The sequence below is a fragment of the Lissotriton helveticus genome, chromosome 10 (assembly GCF_964261635.1).
Source record: "Lissotriton helveticus chromosome 10, aLisHel1.1, whole genome shotgun sequence".
In the NCBI taxonomy this organism is placed as follows: domain Eukaryota; kingdom Metazoa; phylum Chordata; class Amphibia; order Caudata; family Salamandridae; genus Lissotriton; species Lissotriton helveticus.
The window spans coordinates 341,293,729-341,312,821 of record NC_136071.1 but is presented as its reverse complement, the minus strand read 5'-3'; the positions used below and the strand labels follow the sequence as shown (position 1 = coordinate 341,312,821).

The window sequence follows — 19,093 nt, the reverse complement described above, 5'->3', positions numbered from 1 at the left end:
GCCAGGCTCGAATTCGATGGAGGAGGCATGTTGATCGTACCACTTCTTCATGTCCTCCTGACTGGTTTCAAGATTGGCTTTGGCGATCTCTCTGAATCGCCGGGTCTGATTACGGAGGGTCAGGAGGTACTTGTAGACGTCTGGAGGGGTCTTCAGGGGGGCCATTTCCCACTCTTCTTTAACTAGGCTGAGAGGCCCGCGAACAGGGTGTCCGTACAGGAGTTCGAAAGGGCTGAAGCCGAGGGACTTCTGGGGGACTTCTAGGTAGGTGAAGAGGAGGCACGGCAGTAGCACGTCCCACTGGCGGCGTAGGGGTTCTTCCAGCCCCATGATCGTCCCCTTGAGAGTGCGGTTGAATAGCTCGACCAGTCCGTTTCCTTGCGGGTGATAGGGGGTTGTGAATTGGTAGGTGACTCCGCACTGTTGCCATAGGGATTTCATATATTTTGAAATAAAGTTCGTGCCCCTGTCGCTGACGACTTCCCTGGGGAAGCCCACTCGAGAGAAGATCCCCATTAAGGCTCGACCTACCACTGGGGCTGTTACAGTTCGAAGGGGAACCGCCTCAGGATAGCGGGTGGCGTGGTCCACCAGGACCAGGATGAATCGATGCCCTTGTGCTGTTCGGGGGTCCAGGGGCCCCACAATGTCTATTCCCACCCTTTCGAACGGGGTGGTCACAACGGGGAATGGTTGCAGAGGTGCCTTGAGTTTGCGGCCGCTCTTCCCGCTGGCCTAGAGGACCGGCAGTGGGTGGAGACGTCATTTCTCATTTTCGGCCAGTAAAAGTGAGTCACCAGGCGGTTGTATGTTTTGTCTTGCCCCAAGTGTCCAGCCAGGGGGACATCATGGGCCAAGTTCAAAAGGAGGTCTCTGAAGCGGAGGGGCACCACCAGCACTCGACTGGCCCCCAGCTCCGCTATTCTTTGTTCGCTGTACAGGAGGTCATTGTCCCAATAGATCCAGTGGGCCCCTGCGGTGTCTCCTGCGCCCTGGGCGAGCGCTTGCTGTCGCAGTCCCTCGAGGGAGGGACATGTCTTTTGCTCTTGCCGGAATTGTTCTTGGGTGGGCCCCCCTTCCTGACGCCACTGAGCCAGGTCCGGAAGGTCTTGGGGCTGAGCGGGCTCTTCGTGGGTTTGTTCCGGGGTGTCGGGAGGGATGGAGTCTCCCTCTGGAGCGATCGGGGGAGGAGGTGCTGGCCATTCGGGTTCTTCAGATCTAGGGATGGTGTCGGCGGCCATGGACCGGGTTGTTACGCACGCCCAGCCCGGGAGGCCTAACATCCCCAGGTGCTCTCTTCTTTCAACGGCTGCCCACGGGGAACTCTCGAGATCGTTCCCCAGGAGGCAGTCCACGGGGGCATTGTCGCGGACAATCACTTTTAACATACCGGAGACTCCTCCCCATTCGAAGGGGACGCAGGCCATCCGACACAGGCTCTCCGAATTGTCGGCCGATCGGACGGGGCAAAGAACGTTTGGCAGAATTTGTTCTGGGGTCACCAGGTGACAACGGACGGCCGTCACACTGGCCCCTGTGTCACGCAGGGCTTCGGCCTTACGCCCATTTATGTTCACCCACTGGCTGTATTTCCTGGTGTTGGCTGGTAGGGGAGCCCGCGGGATCAGGTCTCTTCCCCCTAGGCAGGCCAGGGTCATGGCGGCAGGTTCCCACTCGGGCTGCTCCTGCTCGTACTCTTCAGGCTCTTCGGAGACTTGCTCTTCTCCTAGGGCGGCGGCAGCCACCTGGCGGGGCCCGGGGGTCTGGTTCTTTGGGCAGGTCGGGTCACTGGCATAGTGGCCGATTCGCTGGCATCGATGACACGTAACGTTGGCTCGGAACCCCGGGCGCATCGGGGGGTTGCCCAGGCCGGCCGGGGGCGGGGTGTTGTTGGCGGGAGCGGCCGGGACGGCGTCTCTGCCCCGGCCCTGTCCTCCTCCTCCTCCTCCTCGGGGACGATGATGACCTTGGTTGGTTCTGTTCTGCTCGTTTGGCCCACTCCGGGTCACTCGGGTGCTCTCCCATCGGTCAGCCTCGGCGGCGAGCTGCCGGGGGTCAGTCAATTTACTGTCGAGGAGGTGCTGCCTGAGCTCGACGAAGCAGTTGTTGGAGAGGTGCTCCCACACAATGAGGTTGAAGAGCTGTTCGTAGGTTGTTACGTTGCTACCCTTGATCCATCCCTCGAAGGCTCGGCTGAAATAGTTCACATATTCTATCCAGGTTGTACCCGGGATCCGGGTGCAGTTGCGGAACCTCTGGCGGTACATCTCGGGCGTCAGCCCATATCGACTGAGAAGGGGCGGCCTTCATGTGGTCATAGGACGTCATTTGATGGTCCGGAAGCTGCAGCAGGGCATCACGGCCTTCATTGACGAATCTCCCCCATAGACCGGCTCCCCAGTCACTTCGAGCGATCCCTAGGTCTTTGTTCTGTTTGCGCATTTCTATCTCCGCTAGCTTGCACTCGTGTTCGTATGCCAGTCTTTTTTCTTCGAGTTCTCTCTGTCTCTGCTTTTCCTCTCGCTCTTCTTGGAGCCGTAAGTGTTCTAAGTTCATCTTTTGTTCTGCCAGTTTCAATTCTCCGTCTAATTTGAGCCGTGCCAACTCTAACTCGTGTAGTCTATTTTTCTCTCGTTCTCGGATCTCTTCCCGGGAGAGATCCGTTCTCCTTTCTTCCGTCAGAGTGGTGTTTGTCTCCGGGGCTTCGGGGTCCCGGGGTCCGGCGATATTTGTCTCTGCCCAGGATTCTAGGGCGTGTTTGAAGTCCTCTTTCGTGCTCAGACCGGTGGTGGCAATGCCTAGTTCTATGCAAAATTGTTTTAGCTCTCGGTGGTTGTACTCTTCCAGTTTTTCCATCTGGAATTTCTCTGCAGATCCGCTCTCTCTGGTCGTCATTGTGGATTAGTCGTAGGGTGAGTTACTCTCTGTACGGTTACGCGTTGGTTCGGATCGCGCCGCTGGCCACCAATGTTAGACGGGGACCTGGAGGGTCGGCCAAGCACAAGGGGAGAGGCCTCCGGTGAGGGCCGTCTCCAGCGATCGTACAGACAAGTAACTCCCCCCCCCCACAGATGGACACCACACGAAGATCAGATTAACACCTTTTATAGGCAGTTCTTGAAGTAAGGTAGTACGATACAAGGAGATCAGGACACGATGATCCTCTCAATTCTAGTCTCTAGTAGGGAAAGGGGGTAGCGGGACAGTCTTGGTACCTACGGGTACTGAGGTGAAACGGCGGTAGCTCACAATCCTCGAGCTCGGCGGTCGGACGGGTCGGACCGCGGCAGCAGGTCCCAACGAGGATGACGGTACACCGGGCCGCGGCAGCGCCAGCAGGTCCCACGAGGATGGAAGTTACAACGGGCCGCGGCAGCGCCAGCAGGTCCCACGAGGATGAAGGTTGCAGAAGGCCGCGGCAGCGCCAGCAGGCAGGACGATAGTTCACAAGGCAGGGCTGCGGCAGCGCCAGCAGTCCGTCAAGGATGAGTTCTTCTCGGTGTCTCTTGACTCCAGGATACAACTGCCTTCCTGCTCTGGGGCTGCCTCAGTTATAGGTCTGGCGCCCTTTGATGTCCGGACCCTCGCACTGGGAGGTCGGGAGGTCCGGGATGAGGGAGTCCAGACACCCAGCAGGGGGGTGGAGCCAGCACCCGGGGAGGCTGGGGGCGATCGGCACCTGGCGGGGGAGAGCCATCGACACTTCTTTCTCCCATTAGCCTGCCAAGTGGTCCGTTCACCTCCTGTGTGGATGGTGGTGCCGGGATGGCAGGGCCTGGCCAGGCCCAGGGTTGGGGTCGAGCTGAGGCCACGCAGCCGCGTGGTGCAGTGTCCAAGATGGCGGCTGGGCCGGGCAATGGGGCTGACGGGGGCCCGGGCCCGTGACACAGAGATATCCGGGAGCAGGCGTCCCGGAGGGGACGGGTTGCGGGTTGCTTCTGCGGGTAGCCCCCGGAGAGCCGGTGTCTGGGCCCTGTCATGCGGGGAGGGAGCGAGCCCTTCGTGGGGCCTGTCCAACAGCTGGCAACTTAAAATAAGTCCTGCCTCTGTGGATTTCCCTGGATTAGTGTGCTTTCCAAAACAGAGATGGTCATTACAGGCCCCAGTAATAGAGGTTCTCGTAGAATAGACCGCTGAACAAGATTTCGTGCTAGTCTTTGTTTAAGAAACGCTTACAAGCCCTCACCACCCTGAACTATGTTTAGGTTTGTTAACCATTTTCAGCACCTTCCACTTTAATTCGCATTCCTGGGATCCTTGCCTAATCTTATGACTGGTAGGGGTTGGGTGATCGCTAGTCACAATGATACTACAATAGGCTGAAAAACTTCCACTGCACCACAAAGGGTAGACTTTATAAATGAGCCTCATGCACACGATCAACTAAAAGATGGGTCCCTGACCAGAAAAATTACAGTACAAAATAACAACAACAAAAAAATCACAAGTCTGCCAACTGATCAATCAAAAATCGTGTAGCTTTTATGCAGGGTCAACCAAATAATTCAAATTAAACTTGCAGGATTCTTCCCACAGTAGGTAACGAAATGGTTACTTACCAGTAGGAGTAGTTTTGCAGCTTGAAGAGTTTTCTGGATTCACATGCTGTGCATCATTCCGCCATCTAGTGGTTAGGTCTGGAATTCTGGGTTTTTTCTCCTGTTTTTGGTAGCTGTCGACCACCATTTGGTGTCAGGTGCATCCCCTGTATGACGTCAGACGGTATCCTGGAAGTCGACGTGAGTGGTATTCTTTTTTCTGTTTTTATGCTGTTTAATCCTTGTGATGGTCATTAGAGTTACTAAAGTTGTACTTTGCTTCCCCACCTGTTTGTGTTCCTTCTAGGGGAAGGCTGGGTGGGTCGCATGTGAATCCAGAAAACTCTTCAAGCTGCACGCTGCAAAACGAAATGGTTACCTACCAGTAGGAGTAGTTTTGCATCCTTTTCTGGATTCACATGCTGTGCATCAGATTATGTAGCGGTTTCTCCCATGTGTGGTGAGAGGAAGACTTAACAGGTGTTGAAGCACCCTTGGTCCAATTTCAGCTTCCTTATTCATCTGTATATCCACACAATGTTTTGTAAAGTTGTCTGGTGATGCTCATGTTGCTGCCGCGCAGATCGCATCAATGGATACCATTTGCCATGAAAGCTAGCGTTGCTCCTTTCTTCCTAGTGGAGTGAGCTGTATTGTTAGTACTTTTTTGGCATTGGTATAGCTCAGTTGTATAGCTTGTACTATCCATCTTGCAATAGGTGCTTTAGTGACCGCTGATCCTGTGTTGGTATGTGAATAAGCAACAAACAACTATTTTGCTTTCCTTACTTGTTCCGTTTTTTCAGATAGTACAGTAGAGCTCTCATTACATCCAGAGTGTGGAGGCTTTTTTCTGCTTCAGTTTTTGATTCCTTGAAGAAAACTGGCAAGATGATGTTTTGTTTCTACTGCTACTTATTTACCACCTTTGGTAAAAACTGTGGGTTCGTTTTTAAGATTACCTTATCCTTGTGGATTTGTAAATAGGGTTCTTGTATAGTTAATGCTTGTGGTTCACTTACTTTCCGTAGTGATGGTATTGCAATGAGAAACCCTGTTTTGAGAGTAATATGTTTGAGGTCTGCTGTATGCATGGGTTCAAACTGCTTTGCCATTAGCTGAGACAGCACTGTATTTAAAGTCCATGTTGGTACAGGAGCAGTTCTTGGTGGAGCCATTCTTTTTGCTCCTTCTAAAAATCTTTTGATGAGTGGTCTAGTAAAAAAGCTTTTGCATGTTTTTCCTCGTGTACGCCACTATGGCAGCGAGGTGTACCTTCAGGCTGGAAACATTTATGTTGCCGTCTAGAAGTTAGTTAGGTAAGGTATGCGACTACTGTTTCATGTGTATTTACTGAATTAGTATTGTTGTTAGCAGTGCACCCGGTGGTATGTAGCTTCCAATTTGTTGACTGTTTGCTTGGCTCCTTTAGAATCTCCAAAGGTTCTGGACGGCAGTTTGAGGTGTCCAAATTCTATGTATTCAGGCGCCAGGCCGCTAGTTGTAGCGTTTCTGGTTCTGGGTGAAAGATTTAGCCTGTTGCATTGTCAGCAGGTCTTTGTCTGCTTTGATCCTGATCATCTCTCCTTTGGAAAGTTCTAGGAGTTGAGTACCATGTTTGTCTTGGCCAACGAGGGGCAATGAGAATCATATTTGCTCCTGGTTAGTTTGCTTTTTGTAGTACGCTTTGCATCAGGGGGACTGGGGGAAAGGCGTAGACAAATGACTGAGACCAATTGAGTGAAAGCGCATTTCCCTTTGACTGGTTGTGTGGAAACCTGGATGCAAAGCTCCGGCATTTCTTGTTCTGCATTGTTGCAAAGAGATCCAACACTGGGGTTCCCCAGATGTTGAATAGGTATTGTACTGTTTGCTTTAGCTCCAAATCATGTGAGTAACTGTTTTGTCTGCTTAGCAGGTCTGCTGAGACGTTGTCTACCCCTGGTAGACGTAATGTTTGCAGATTGATTTGCTGTTGTATTGTCCATTGCCAGATTTCTTGCACAAGTTTGCTCAGGGGAAAGGACTTCGCTCCACCCTGTTTGTTTAGGTAAAACATTGTAGTTGTGTTGTCTGCTTGTATTAGGATGGTCTTCCCCTGAACCGGTTTCTGGAATTCTTTGAGTGCCATAAGAACCATTTTAATTTCTAAGAAATTAATGTGTTTCATGTAGCCTTTTTCGCTCCATTGACCACGAAGGAGTAGTTTCTTACCTGTAACTCCAGTTCTGTAGTAGGGGTATCTCTGTGTATAGTCATAATCTTGTGACTAGTGCCGCCCATGTGCGTGGACCCCGGAGCAATCGAAATAGTCTCTTAAGTTGTCTTCTACTGCAGTCCTGCATAGACACTTAAGAGAAAATCAAAGACAAATAATGCAGCCTAAAAACTACAAGGCTACATTGGCCATCACTTCATCTTGAAGTGAAAAGGATAGCCAAATAATATTACATTTTACACACTTTGTAAAGTTTCACACCTAGAGAAACTCCCCTTCACAAAAATCCTTTGTCATGATAGAGAGGAAGGGTTGGAGAGACAAGCCCCATAGGCTGCCATTATGGGTCTGGAAAAGGGATACAGTGCCTTTCAGGAACTCTCCAGAGACCCTCGGTATCCCAGGATGCACAGCCAAAGGCCTTTTACTTTCAGTTCTTTTTGAAGGTGTATAAAGCTAGGCCTGTAGCATTCAGTACATTATCATTTCATCCACCGGGGAGGAGGGAGGGCGCTTATGACTATAACAGAGATACCCCTACTACAGAACTGGAGTTACAGGTAAGGAACTACTCCTTCTGTAGTAGGGGGATCTCTGTGTATAGTCATAATCTTGTGAATAGAATGGCAAGCCCATCCCAACAAACCAAAACAGCGGTGGATGAGAAGACAAACAACCACTACTGTGCAAACAGATTTCTCAACGAAGTCTGCCCAACATGAGCGTCTGCTCTAGCATCAGAGTCCAGGCAGTAGTGTTTAGCAAAGGTATGGACCGACTTCCAAGTGGCAGCCCTACAGATATCTGCAATGGGAACATTACATAGCAAAGCCATTGTAGCTGCTTTGCCTCTGGTGGAATGAGCCTTAGGCTTACCCCCTACGGTCTTGTTAGCCTTTTGGTAACGTAACTGTTTACAGGACACTATCCATCTAGAGATGGACTGTTTAGATGTGGCAAGACCAGTCCTGACTGAACCATAATTGACAAACAATTGGTCTGACCTACGAAGGTCCTTGGTCTTGTCCAAGTAGAACTTCAACTCGCTTCTTACATCCAGGGAATGAAGAGACCTCTCCGCCGGAGAAGGATGTTGAAAAAATGTAGGTAAAGTTATCGTCTGATTGACATGAAAATCAGAAATCACTTTAGGCAGGAACTTAGGGTGAGTCCTCATGACAACCTTAGAAGCATGAAACACCGTATAAGGCTCTTGGAAACCCAAGGCCTGGATCTCACTCACCCTGCGGGCCGATGTTATAGCCACAAGGAAGGCCGCCTTCCAGGAAAGATGCTGCAGAGAAGCCTTATAAAAAGGTTCAAAAGGTTCCTTCATCAACCGAGACAGCATCACAATTAGTTCCCATGAAGGCGACGGGCGTCTATCAGGGGGAAATACTTTCTTGAATCCCTCCAGAAAATCTTTAATTACAGGAATTTGGAAGAAGGATGTTTGTGAAGGGCATTTCCTATACGCAGTTAATGCTGCGAGGTGAACCTTAATAGAATGGAAATTAAGGCCAGATTGAGCCAAATGCAAGAGATATGGAAGGATGACATCTTCCTTGCAGGAGGTAGGATCAGCGTTCTTGGACGTGCACCAGATGCAGAACCTTTTGCAATTGTAGGCATAGGAAGTCCTTGTGGAAGGTCTCTTAGCCTCCTTGAGTATTTCCAAGCAGTTGTCGGGCAAGTTCAGGTGTCCATATTGAACTCTCTCAGGAGCCATGCCGCCAAACTTAACAATGAGAGGTTGGGGTGCACCATCTGCTCCCCGAACTTCGTGAGAAGGTCCGGCCGACATAGAAGCCGCAGATGGGGTTGAAGAGACCGGTGGAGCAGGTCCGTGAACCACCACTGTCGAGGCCACTCCGGAGCAATGAGGATCATTCGTGCTCTGGATTGAGACAGCTTGATGAGTACTGCCGGAATCAGGGGAATGGGTGGAAAAGCATACAGAAAGCTGTTCGACCAGCTGATCCATAGCGCATTCCCCAGAGTCACCGGTTGGTAGAACCTGGAGGCGAAGTCTCTGCATTTTCCGTTTTCGGCGGTGGGGAACTGATCTATGTCTGGAGTGCCCCATCTTTCGAAGATGTCTCCTAGCATCTCGTTGTTTAGGACCCACTCGTGGTTTTCCTGGACCAGTCTGCTGAGTGCGTCCACGTGCGCATTCTGTACACCTGGTAGATGGGTCGCCGTGATAGTCAGTCCTCTGGCTAACAGCCAGTGCCAGATTTCCTGCGCCTCCTGGGACAGTGTGCGCGATCTCGAGCCCCCCTGCTTGTTGAAGTAATACATTGTGGTTGTATTGTCCGTCTGTACAAGCAAGGAGTTGGTCTGGAAGGACAAGTGAAAGGCTTTCAGCGCCAAATGAACAGCTCTGAGTTACAGAAAATTGATGTGATACGTGGATTCCACCTGAGACCATGTTCCTTGAATCTGTAGATGGTCTGAATGCCCTCCCCAGCCGTGGAGAGAAGCATCCGTCACAATAATCTGCATGGGAATGTCCTTGTGGAACAGAACCCCCTTGAGGAGATTCTCTGCCGAACACCACCATCTCAGGGACTGTTGAGCGTGTAGAGACAGTTGGATCCTGTCGTCCCAGCTCCCTCGTTTCTGGTCCCATTGATCCTCCAGACATTCCTGCAGCGGTCTCATGTGGAGGCGTGCATGTGGCGTGAGGAAGATGAGAGGCCATCGACCCCTTCCCGTTGATGGAACGGACAGGAGAGCCTGAGCCTTCCGAAGGATCAATAAGCGTCACTCCTCCGAAGGAGACACGCTTGCTCTGAGAGTATTAATGGAGGCTCCCAAGTACTGCAGGCACTGAACAGGAGTCAGAACGGACTTGGACATGTTGATGTGCAAACCCAGCTGATTCAGCAGAACAGCCGTCCAGTTGAAATGCAATTGCGCTTCCTGGAAGGTGGAGGCTTTGATCAACCAGTCGTCCAGGTACGGGTAGACAAACACCTTGTTCTTTCTCAGGTGAGCTGCCACCACAGCCTAGCATTTTGAAAGAGTCCTGGGTGCCCACTTCAGACCAAACGGTAGAACGGTGTACTGATAGTGATTGGCACCTACTAGGAAGCGCAGGAACTTCCAGTGTTTCCGTACAATGGGCACATGGAAGTACGCATCCTGCAGATCTATTGCGCAAAGCCAGTCTTGTTGCAGCGGAGGGTAAATCTGGTGCAAAGACAGCATGTGAAATTTCTCCCTGCGAATCCATTTGTTTGCTTGTCGCAAATCCAGAATGGGCCTGAACTCGTTTTTGTCCTTTTTGCGTACCAGAAAGAACCTTGAGTACAGACCCTATTGCCCTTTTTCTTAACAGGTATCGGCCTCCGCCTGTAGTTTGCGCAGCTGGTATTGTGAACGAACCGGTGGAATAGCTGGTGGAGGGCTGACAAAACGAAGACTGTATACATTGCAAACAATATTCAGCACCCACTTGTTTTGAGTAATTTTTCTCCACTCTGCCAAGTAATTCTGTATGCTTCCCCCCCACCGGAGCGGGTAACGGACGAGGGGGAAGTAACTCCTCAGGGCTTAGACCCGGCCGGATCCTTGTTCGACGAGTAGGCCTGCTGGCTGCCTCTGCCCCTCTGGCGCTTTTGAAAGGGTTGCCGCTGGTATTGCTGCTGTTGCTGCTGTTGGCCAGCTTGGCGACCTTGCCCTTTGAAATCTCTGGGAAGAATAACGCCTCTGGAAGGGGCGGAAGGACTTCCGCTGCTCCTTTGGTTTCTCCAAACCTACGGCTTTAAGCGTTTCCACTTCCGCCTTCATGTGGGCCATCTCTTCTTCCGCACGAGTCCCAAAGAGGGTAGCTCCTGAAAAGGGCAAGTTGGCAATCCGCTGCTTGCGCCTCCGGCTTGAGAGGCAGGCGCAACCAGGAGTGATGTCTCAAGTTTATGCCATGTCAATACCCATGAGCAGCCAGGAGAGAGGCGTCTGCCGCCAAACTAATGACCCGATTCAAGACCATCATGCCCTCATTCAAGATCTCCTGGAAGTCTTCCCTCCTGTCCCTCGGGAAGAGCTCAATGAACTGCTGCAGGGACTCCCACAAGGCGCAGTCATACCGACCCAAAAGCGATGATGCACTCGCCGCTTTCACAGAGGTGGCAGCTGTGCTGCAGACCTTTCTACGTGCTGAATCCATTTGAGAGCTCTCCTTGTCGGGAGGGACTGTAGACGAAGGGGCAGTAGAATGCTGCTTCGTGGCCGCAAGACCGAATCAGAGACCGGATCTGATCTTAGGAACGCTGGATCCGAATCGGGGGTCTATACTTCTTCTGAAGCCTGGATGGCGCAGACTTCACCGAGGCCGGCGTCAGAAACAGCTCCATGGCCGGTTCCTCCAGCCCTGGCACCAACGGGCGAGAAAGGTGCCTGCAGTGCAACGTTTCAAATATCACCGAGGTGGTAGGGGTAGGCACCGTCAGTGTAATCGCTAACTTCGCTGCCCCTCTCAGCAGCACATCCTGGAATGTCACAATGTCATCCACAGGCAAAACTCTCGTAGGAGGAGAGTCCGACAAAGTGGGAGAATATCTCCTGTCACTGGACGAGTCCGTGTACCTGGACTGTCGCTCCGCCGGCGATGACGTGACCTCGTTGAAGATCTATGCCCACTACGAGAGCGATGCCTCCCTCGGAATATTGACCTTGGCTTTCTGGGCCTTGCAGGAGCCACCGGCCCCAGAGGCTGCGGGAGCAGAAGAGGTGGAGCCGGTGGCGGAGCCGGTGGCGGAGGAGGAGGAGGAGGCGGAGGAGGAGGAAGTTGCAGAATAGTAGGAGGTGTAGGTGTCCTGGGCCTGGAGGGCGAATAGGTCCTGGAATGATCATAGTCAGATGACCTAGGAACTCTCCTCTTCTTACGAGCAGGCCTCGGGGAGGATGCTCTGGAGGAACATCTCCCTGAGGACGAGCGCCGGCGCCGCCGCGACCGGTGATTCGCCACTGATGAGGAAACGCTAAACACAGAGGCACTAGACACTGCTCTAGGCCTCGACGTCCTCTTCGACGTCGACTTATCCCTCCTCGCCGTCGACCTCTTCGACGTCTCACTTCTCGACGTCGATCTTCTTGACGTGGAGTCCCTTCGCCTTGACGTCGACGTTTCTTTCCTAAATGTCAACGTTTCTTTTCTAGACGTCGACCTTCGCGTCAACGTGGACGGTGATGTCGCCTCTTCCAGACTCATCACGCCGTCGATGGCGTGTCGACACCGGTGATGTCGTCTACGTCGACCTCGTCCGAGGTCTCGACATCCTATCCCTCGACGTCGCTTCGACCCAGAGCCCTGGGTCGACGGGGGGGGCGGATGGTAGTCATGCCTCTAAAAGCAGACGTCGAAGCCATCGACGTCGACCGGGACCGTTGCCTTTTCTTGACTGGGGAGCCCCCCAGAGACCGATGCATGGGCAAAGGATGAAGATAGAGTCCCTCCATGCCCAGAAGTCCGACCTGGTTCTTGAGGTCTCCTCTGCTCCAAGCCTTGGAGACAAATCTTCTCCCTGTCATGCATGGTCCCCCTGGTGAAAGAGTATCAGATATCACAGGAGTCAGGGACATGGCTGAAAGGGAGACAGAGTATGCACACTCTGTGGGGGTCAGATTTAGCCTTCTTCCTACCACACTCAGGGTACTTGTCGAATAAACCTGGCATTTCGACAATATAGAGGTGGCAAGACCGGTAAAAAAACACAGCAACTGGAAGAGGAAGACCCGCAGACGTCGAGTGAAACACTTAAAACACGTATTGGAAAAGCTCCAAAAATTGAAGGTATACCCAAAAAGGTAAGAGCTCAATGCTCCATGGTCCTGCTAGCAGGAGCCGGAAAAAAGAACTGAAAGTAAAAGGCCTTTGGCTGTGCATCCTGGGATACCGAGGGTCTCTGGAGAGTTCCTTAAAGGCACAGTATCCCTTTTCCAGACACATAATGGCAGCTTGTCTGTCCAACTCTTCCTCTCTATCATGACAAAGGATTTTTGTGAAGGGGAGTTTCTCTAGGTGTGAAACTTTACAAAGTGTGTAAAATGTAATATTATTTGGCTATCCTTTTCACTTCAAGATGAAGTGCTGGCCAATGTAGCCTTGTAGTTTTTAGGCTGCATTATTTGTCTTTGATTTTCTCTTAAGTGTCTATGCAGGACTGCAGAAGACAACTTAAGAGACTATTTCGATTCATACAGGGTCCATGCATATGGGCGGGACTATTCACAAGATTATGACTATACACAGAGATCCCCTACTACAGAACCTGTAGCTGGTTCAGATGTGCTCCCCAACCGTTGAGGGATACATCTGTGATGATTGTCACAGATGGATTTGTGTTCCTGAAAGGTCTCCCCTGTGCTATGTTGTTTGATGCCCACCGTTGTGCCTCTGCTTGTATCTTTTGTGTAACAACTACTTCCCAACTCCCTGTGGCTTGCGACCAGCTATTGGTGATCCATTCTTGGAATGGTAGCATGTATAGGCGAGCATGAGGGATGAGTGGGATGCATGATGCCATCATGCCCATAAGTTTCATTGCCTTCCTCACGGTCAGACTGTCCCTTCTGATAGAGGGCTGTTTCTTTGTAGATAGCTTGTATCTTAATCTGTGTGGGATAAGCCTTTGCGTCCTTTGTATTCAGTTTTGCCCCCAGAAAGGTTTTCTCCTTTTCTGGGTTTGTTGAGGATTTTTTGTGGTTTATTGAGAAACCCAGATCTTCTAGTGTTTGAATGGTCATCTGAACCGGATTGTGGCATATTTGTCTTGTGCATCCCCTTATTAGCCAATCGTCCAGGTAGGGGTATACGTCGATCTTTTCTCTTCTTGGGTATGCAGCCACTCTGGCCAGACACTTAGTAAACGCCTGTGGAGCCGACTTTATTCCGAACGGGAGTACCTTGAAGTGGTAGTGTGTTCTGTTGTGTAGGAATCTTGGGTACTTTGTGTTTTTTGTTCATTGGATTATGTAAATAGGCGTTCTTAAGGTCTATTGCCGCTAGGAAATCTCCTTTTTGGATTTGTGGGATTATTTTTTGAAGGGTTCAAATCTTGAAGTGTTGTGTCAGTATGACATTTTTTATGAATCTTTAGTCCAAAATTGGCCTTAGGGTTAGGTCTTGTTTTGGTACAAGAAAGTATGGTGAGTAGTTTCCTGTGTGCCATGCCTGTTTTGGTCCTGTTCTCATGCCTGATTTAGATACAGTTCTTTGATCTCTGCGTTTAGCAGTATTTGTTCTGATTTTGACAACTTTCTTATCCTTGGTGAATTTGCAGTTGGTGTCGTTGTTAGCTCTATACAATATCCGTGTTGGACCAAATCGAATATCCATTTGTCCATTGTGATACTTTCCCACTGGTTGTGGAAAATGGATATTTTTCCCCCCACTGGTGTTCTGTGTGGGTCCTTTTTTGAGTGGAAGTCGGTTAGAGGTATTACCTCTCCCTCTAGAGGTTTGGCATCTTTCTCTGCCATTACCTCACCCTCGAAAGGGTTGCTTCTGTTGCTGCCAGTCCTGGTACTAGATTGTTGACCCATTTGTTGATTTTTGTTTTTCCCCTGAGACTGTTGTGGCATCTGCTGGTTTTGGCCGAAGCTGCCTCTTCCTGTGGTCTTTCTGTTAGAGAAAAAAACTCTTTTGAAAGAACCTCTTTGTTGCAGGGCCCCCATTGCTCTTGCTGTTTCATTTGCCTTTTTAATCTGTTGCTGGGATTCATCCACTTCCTTGTTAAATAACTCTTGTCCGTTAAGGGGCCTGTTGATAATTGATGTCAACTTCTTGTTTGAAACCAGAAATCCTGAGCCAGGCATGTCTTCCGAGTATGGTTCCCGTGCACATTTGCCTGCTTGCAGTATCTGCTGCATCTAGTGCAGATTTTAGGCAGGTATTAGCTAAAATATTTCCCTCTTGGACAACCGCTTTTGCTCTTTTCTTGTCCGCCTCTGGAAGTTTGTTTATAAACTCCTCCATTTCATCCCACTGTTGGTGGCCATATCTGTTCAGCAGGGCATTTGAGTTGGCAATGCGCCACTGCGTTGCCGCTCCTTTCTCCATCCTTCTGCTCACCAAGTCCATCCTTTTGCTCTCCTTTTCTGGTGCAGGTCCTATGTTGGAGACTGTGTTTGCTCTCCTTCTGGCTGTTGTTACGATGACAGAATATGGCATAACATTCCAGTGTATATATTTGGAATCTTTTGAAGAGGGTTCATATTTTTTTTCCACACTAGGAGTTACCCCCGTTAGAAGCTTGCTCTTTGAAGGCTTCCTTGCATTGGACCAGAATACTTGGCAACATGGGTAGATATTGTGTTCCCTGTGTTGCAGGTGCCAGGGTTTCCAGCAGGAAACATGTATTGCTCTTTTCTTCCTCCAGGGGCACCCCAAACTGGTTTGCAACCCTTTTAACGATTTCAATGTAGGAAGCAATGTCATCTGCAGGAGATGTCTCTGAGGGATAGTTGCAGATTTCCTCCTCTGAACTCTCGGTGTCGAGTTTGTTCCATTTGGCCTCTAAGTTTTCTTCGATTTCCTCCTCCTCCGGTACGTTTCTGTATTCCTCGGGATCTTCGCCTCGAGGTTCCAGCGTTTGTGGGAATTGGAGGTTAGCCTCTTCCTCTTCTTCGGCATAGACTGTTTCCGGTTCGACTTCCGGTGCCTTAGGGATTTGATACTCCTTTAATGAGTCGTCAAATTCCTTTTTTCTTTATAATAGCCGAGCCATTTCTTCCTAGAGTCTTCTTTTCGACTTAGAGGACCCTTTCGGCATCGGATGCCGGGGTCTTCCTTCTCGGCATCGAGGCCTTTTTTGCGGGTTCGTCGTCGTTGACCCTTGGCTTTGGAGTCTTGTGCGATCTCCCCTCTTCCGCAACCCTTGGGTGGGTGCCGTGGGTTTCTTTTGATCAGGGCTGACCTTTGTTCGCCTTTTTGTTAGGCGTCGGGGCAGCCTTGGCTGTTTTTGGTTCGTGGCCCTTCGGTTCCGATGGATCTTTAGGTCTTACCTTCTCCGTCTACTTCGACTCTGCCTTCTTTTCGGGGCGGCTTTTTTCTGCGTCTTTTTCAAGAACTTAGACGTCGATCCTTCATCTGTAGATTCTGCAGGAGCTGCATGCTCCTCTTCGTCGCTCGAGAAACCCATCTCGCTCATGGAAGGTTTCTTCATTGGGAGCGACATCATGGTGTAGTTGGCCTGGCTCTGATTTCGGCGCGTCCTGAGAGTCTTCGGTAGGAACGCAGCACAGGCCTCACAGTCTTTGTCCTGGTAATCTTGGGTAGGCAGAGGTTGCACATGGTGTGTGGATCACGCTGTGCATATTTGCGATGGCACTTAGGGCAGAATTTAAAAGGGGTCTTCTCCATGGCCTCTACCTCGCCATTTGTGGCCCGGAGTGGTCCTCTGGTGTTGAAAAAGGGCCACTCTGCTTCTGTTTACAACTCTGCGTCGTTGATCGATCTCTTCTCATTGATCATATCAATGACGGTCTAGTTTTCATGAAGTTTGTTTGGGAAAAAGCAAACTTTTTCGGAGCTTCCCTTCTTGCTTCCATAGCCAACAGCAGAAAAAATAATCTGAAGATGGCCACCGCGCACGTCAAACCTCCATGATACAGTCTGACATCATACAGGGGACGTACTGGACACCAAATGGTTGTCGACGGTGACCAAAACGAGAGAGAAGAAAAAATAATTCCGGACCCAACCACTAGATGGCGGAATGATGCACAGCATGTGAATCCAGAAAAGGATTCACGCTGCAAAAAGGATGGTTTCTAGATTCCTGGAGCACTTTGTGACACTTTATATTTACGTTTACGTAATTGTTCTATGATAAAGATTTTTTTTTAAAAGGAAAAATATCAGAGGCTTTCAAAGTCTTCTGCAGAACGAGTGATACAATGTGAATTTTACCCAGGTATAAATGGAACTTACAATGCAACTGTGGGGGATAATGGGTAAACGAGGGGTGAAGGGTTCTTACAAGTTAGATATGCTGAGAAGTACTTACATTAGCAGCTAATGATCTGTGAGGAGTCCGGGTCCAGCGTCCTGAAGTGTAATCTGTACAAAAACAGAAGATTAAAAAAATCAACAAAAAGACACATGATGGTTCAGAACCAGTCTTTCTAAATTAAACATTAACATTTCCTTGCAACTTTACATAGTATTTTGACACGAAAAAGCACAGGGTATGGGGCATTAATGACTGCACCTATCCGTTAGTTGGGTTATAATTAGTTTCTTCTCAGGGTGCCAATGACCTGAGGCTCAATACCCCTAAGCCCCTTATGGAAAACTCCACAAAATTCTTTAAACAAACAGAGATCCAACACTCCACTCAATATCAAAACATGTCACAATTAACAAAATTAGATATCCAATCAGCAGGTCTTGTGTAAATGTTCTTTATTCAAAATCTTCTTTAAAAGGAAACGACCGTAGACAACGTGTTTCGTCCCTAAGGACTTCTTCAGGGTCACTATATTTCCAATGAATCTATTTCTATTTTCGACAATGAAATACTTGCAATGGGTCACTCCCTCCCAGAACAACCTCCTTTATGGTAAAAACCTCAATATATTCAAGTTTTTTTTTTGTCCCAAATGTCAATATCCCCATTTGTCAGGTATTCGGTTCCGGCATCTATTACTGGTGGAAGTGCAGCATTTAGCCTATCGCAATCTATATATCACACCTTCGCCCAAACGCTCAAGCAAATAATTTTACAGTTTGTTTTCCACAAATCAATGTCCCAGGACCACTTGAAGCCGACAGAACAAAAGTGTTCATCTCCATTAGTTAAATTACATTTTTTTGGTGGACCAAACAGTCAAGTATCTGTTTTGCCTGACCACTTAGGGATCCAGCCGAGTGAAAAGAAACACTCCCTCGGACTGGAGCCTATCTTCATTCGAAGCACTTAACACATACATTGTTTTTTTACTTATACTTGACAAAAGTCTCCTCGAATTGTGAATGAGTAATGGCATTTTCGAGTTTCCCTCAGCCCCCTCATTTATTCGTAACTAATCTTTGCACACATTTTCAAAATCAGTCTTAGATACGAAGACACATTTTTGGGAACATTTTATTGAGATATGCAAAAAACACTGTTAACAATTAAAAACCAAAAAATCCACAGTGTGACAACCTCCCCCCTCGCCATCAAACCCTAGATACCTTATTTTGTGCACATATCTAAACATTTGAGAACCTCAAAAATCGGCTTCTAATAGAGCACCCAGAAAAGCAATTTATTTTACCGAGGTCACTGTAAACTTTTGCACTGGAGGTAATAAGCCAACGCCCAAAAGAAAAAAAAAAACATTGTTTGGGGCACAATCCTTCTGCAACAAAATCTACTTTATTGCAGCATTCCAACTTATACATGGCCACCTTTTGTTTGCAACGATCACTGAAGCATGAACTGATCTCAAAGACAGAATACTAACACTATGACACAGCTCACTTCATCTAAAACACCCTGCATTACAATAAAAAGGCACAGGAACCTTACTGCCCCTTCAAAAAACTTCTCACAACCATAACTACTGTACTGCCTGACTGTCATTTCTCTTTACAACAATACAAAGAAAAGCAATGCAATGCAAGCAGTTCATCTGCACTCTTCTAATCACACGGTGGTTATGTCATGTCATGCCATACCATTGTGCTATCATATTCTTGGATAACTGATACAACCTCTGATCTACTACCTGCCTCCACTGATCGAAATCCTCAACAATGTCAACTACAACCTAAAACCATCACTAACTTAAGATCCTATTCAGCCATCTCCTCTTGGTGCAGATCATGACAAGCACGGACAACCCTGATCACCTCTTTTCTTCTGTCCCATCATTAAGTCACCCCCTACCCTAAATACACAAAACTAGAGCCCCTACTTATCCACCCTCTCCCCTCAAGCCAATCTCATCAGAAATCAAAAATTCTCCCACGACTCTCCCAATAAAGCTACTTAACCGCTATGGACTCTTTCACTCATGTCGTTCCTCATTTCAGCCATAGAGCTCTCCCTCGATCTGCTCATTGAAGGCACAAATGGAAGCATTTTGGCACAAGTGCCAAAAATCATAAATACCTAAAACTGGAAAACTACAAACTAACACTAAATGTACTCAGATCAAACTTAAGCACCACCAAATCAGCTTACTTTAAAGATCTCGCCCCAACCATACAACCCAATCCTCAACTGCTATCTTGTACCATGTGTTCTGTACTAGTGATTCTTTGCACCAATATAAACAATTTCTTCCCTTGCATGTTATTTGTCTTCCAACTTGCGTACACATTTACTATCTCCTCACTGAC

General features: G+C 49.0%; 1 protein-coding gene across 30 annotated transcripts in view; it reads right to left on the bottom strand.

The window, feature by feature from the left end:
• Positions 1-19,093, bottom strand: part of MAP4 (microtubule associated protein 4) — a 1,839,191-nt gene that overhangs the window by 1,574,010 nt on the left and 246,088 nt on the right. For all 30 annotated transcript variants that reach the window (XM_078662502.1, XM_078662520.1, XM_078662498.1 and 27 more), the window contains exon 2: positions 16,770-16,822. The gene's annotated coding sequence lies outside the window, so the exon portion shown is untranslated. The remainder of the gene's footprint in view (positions 1-16,769; positions 16,823-19,093) is intronic.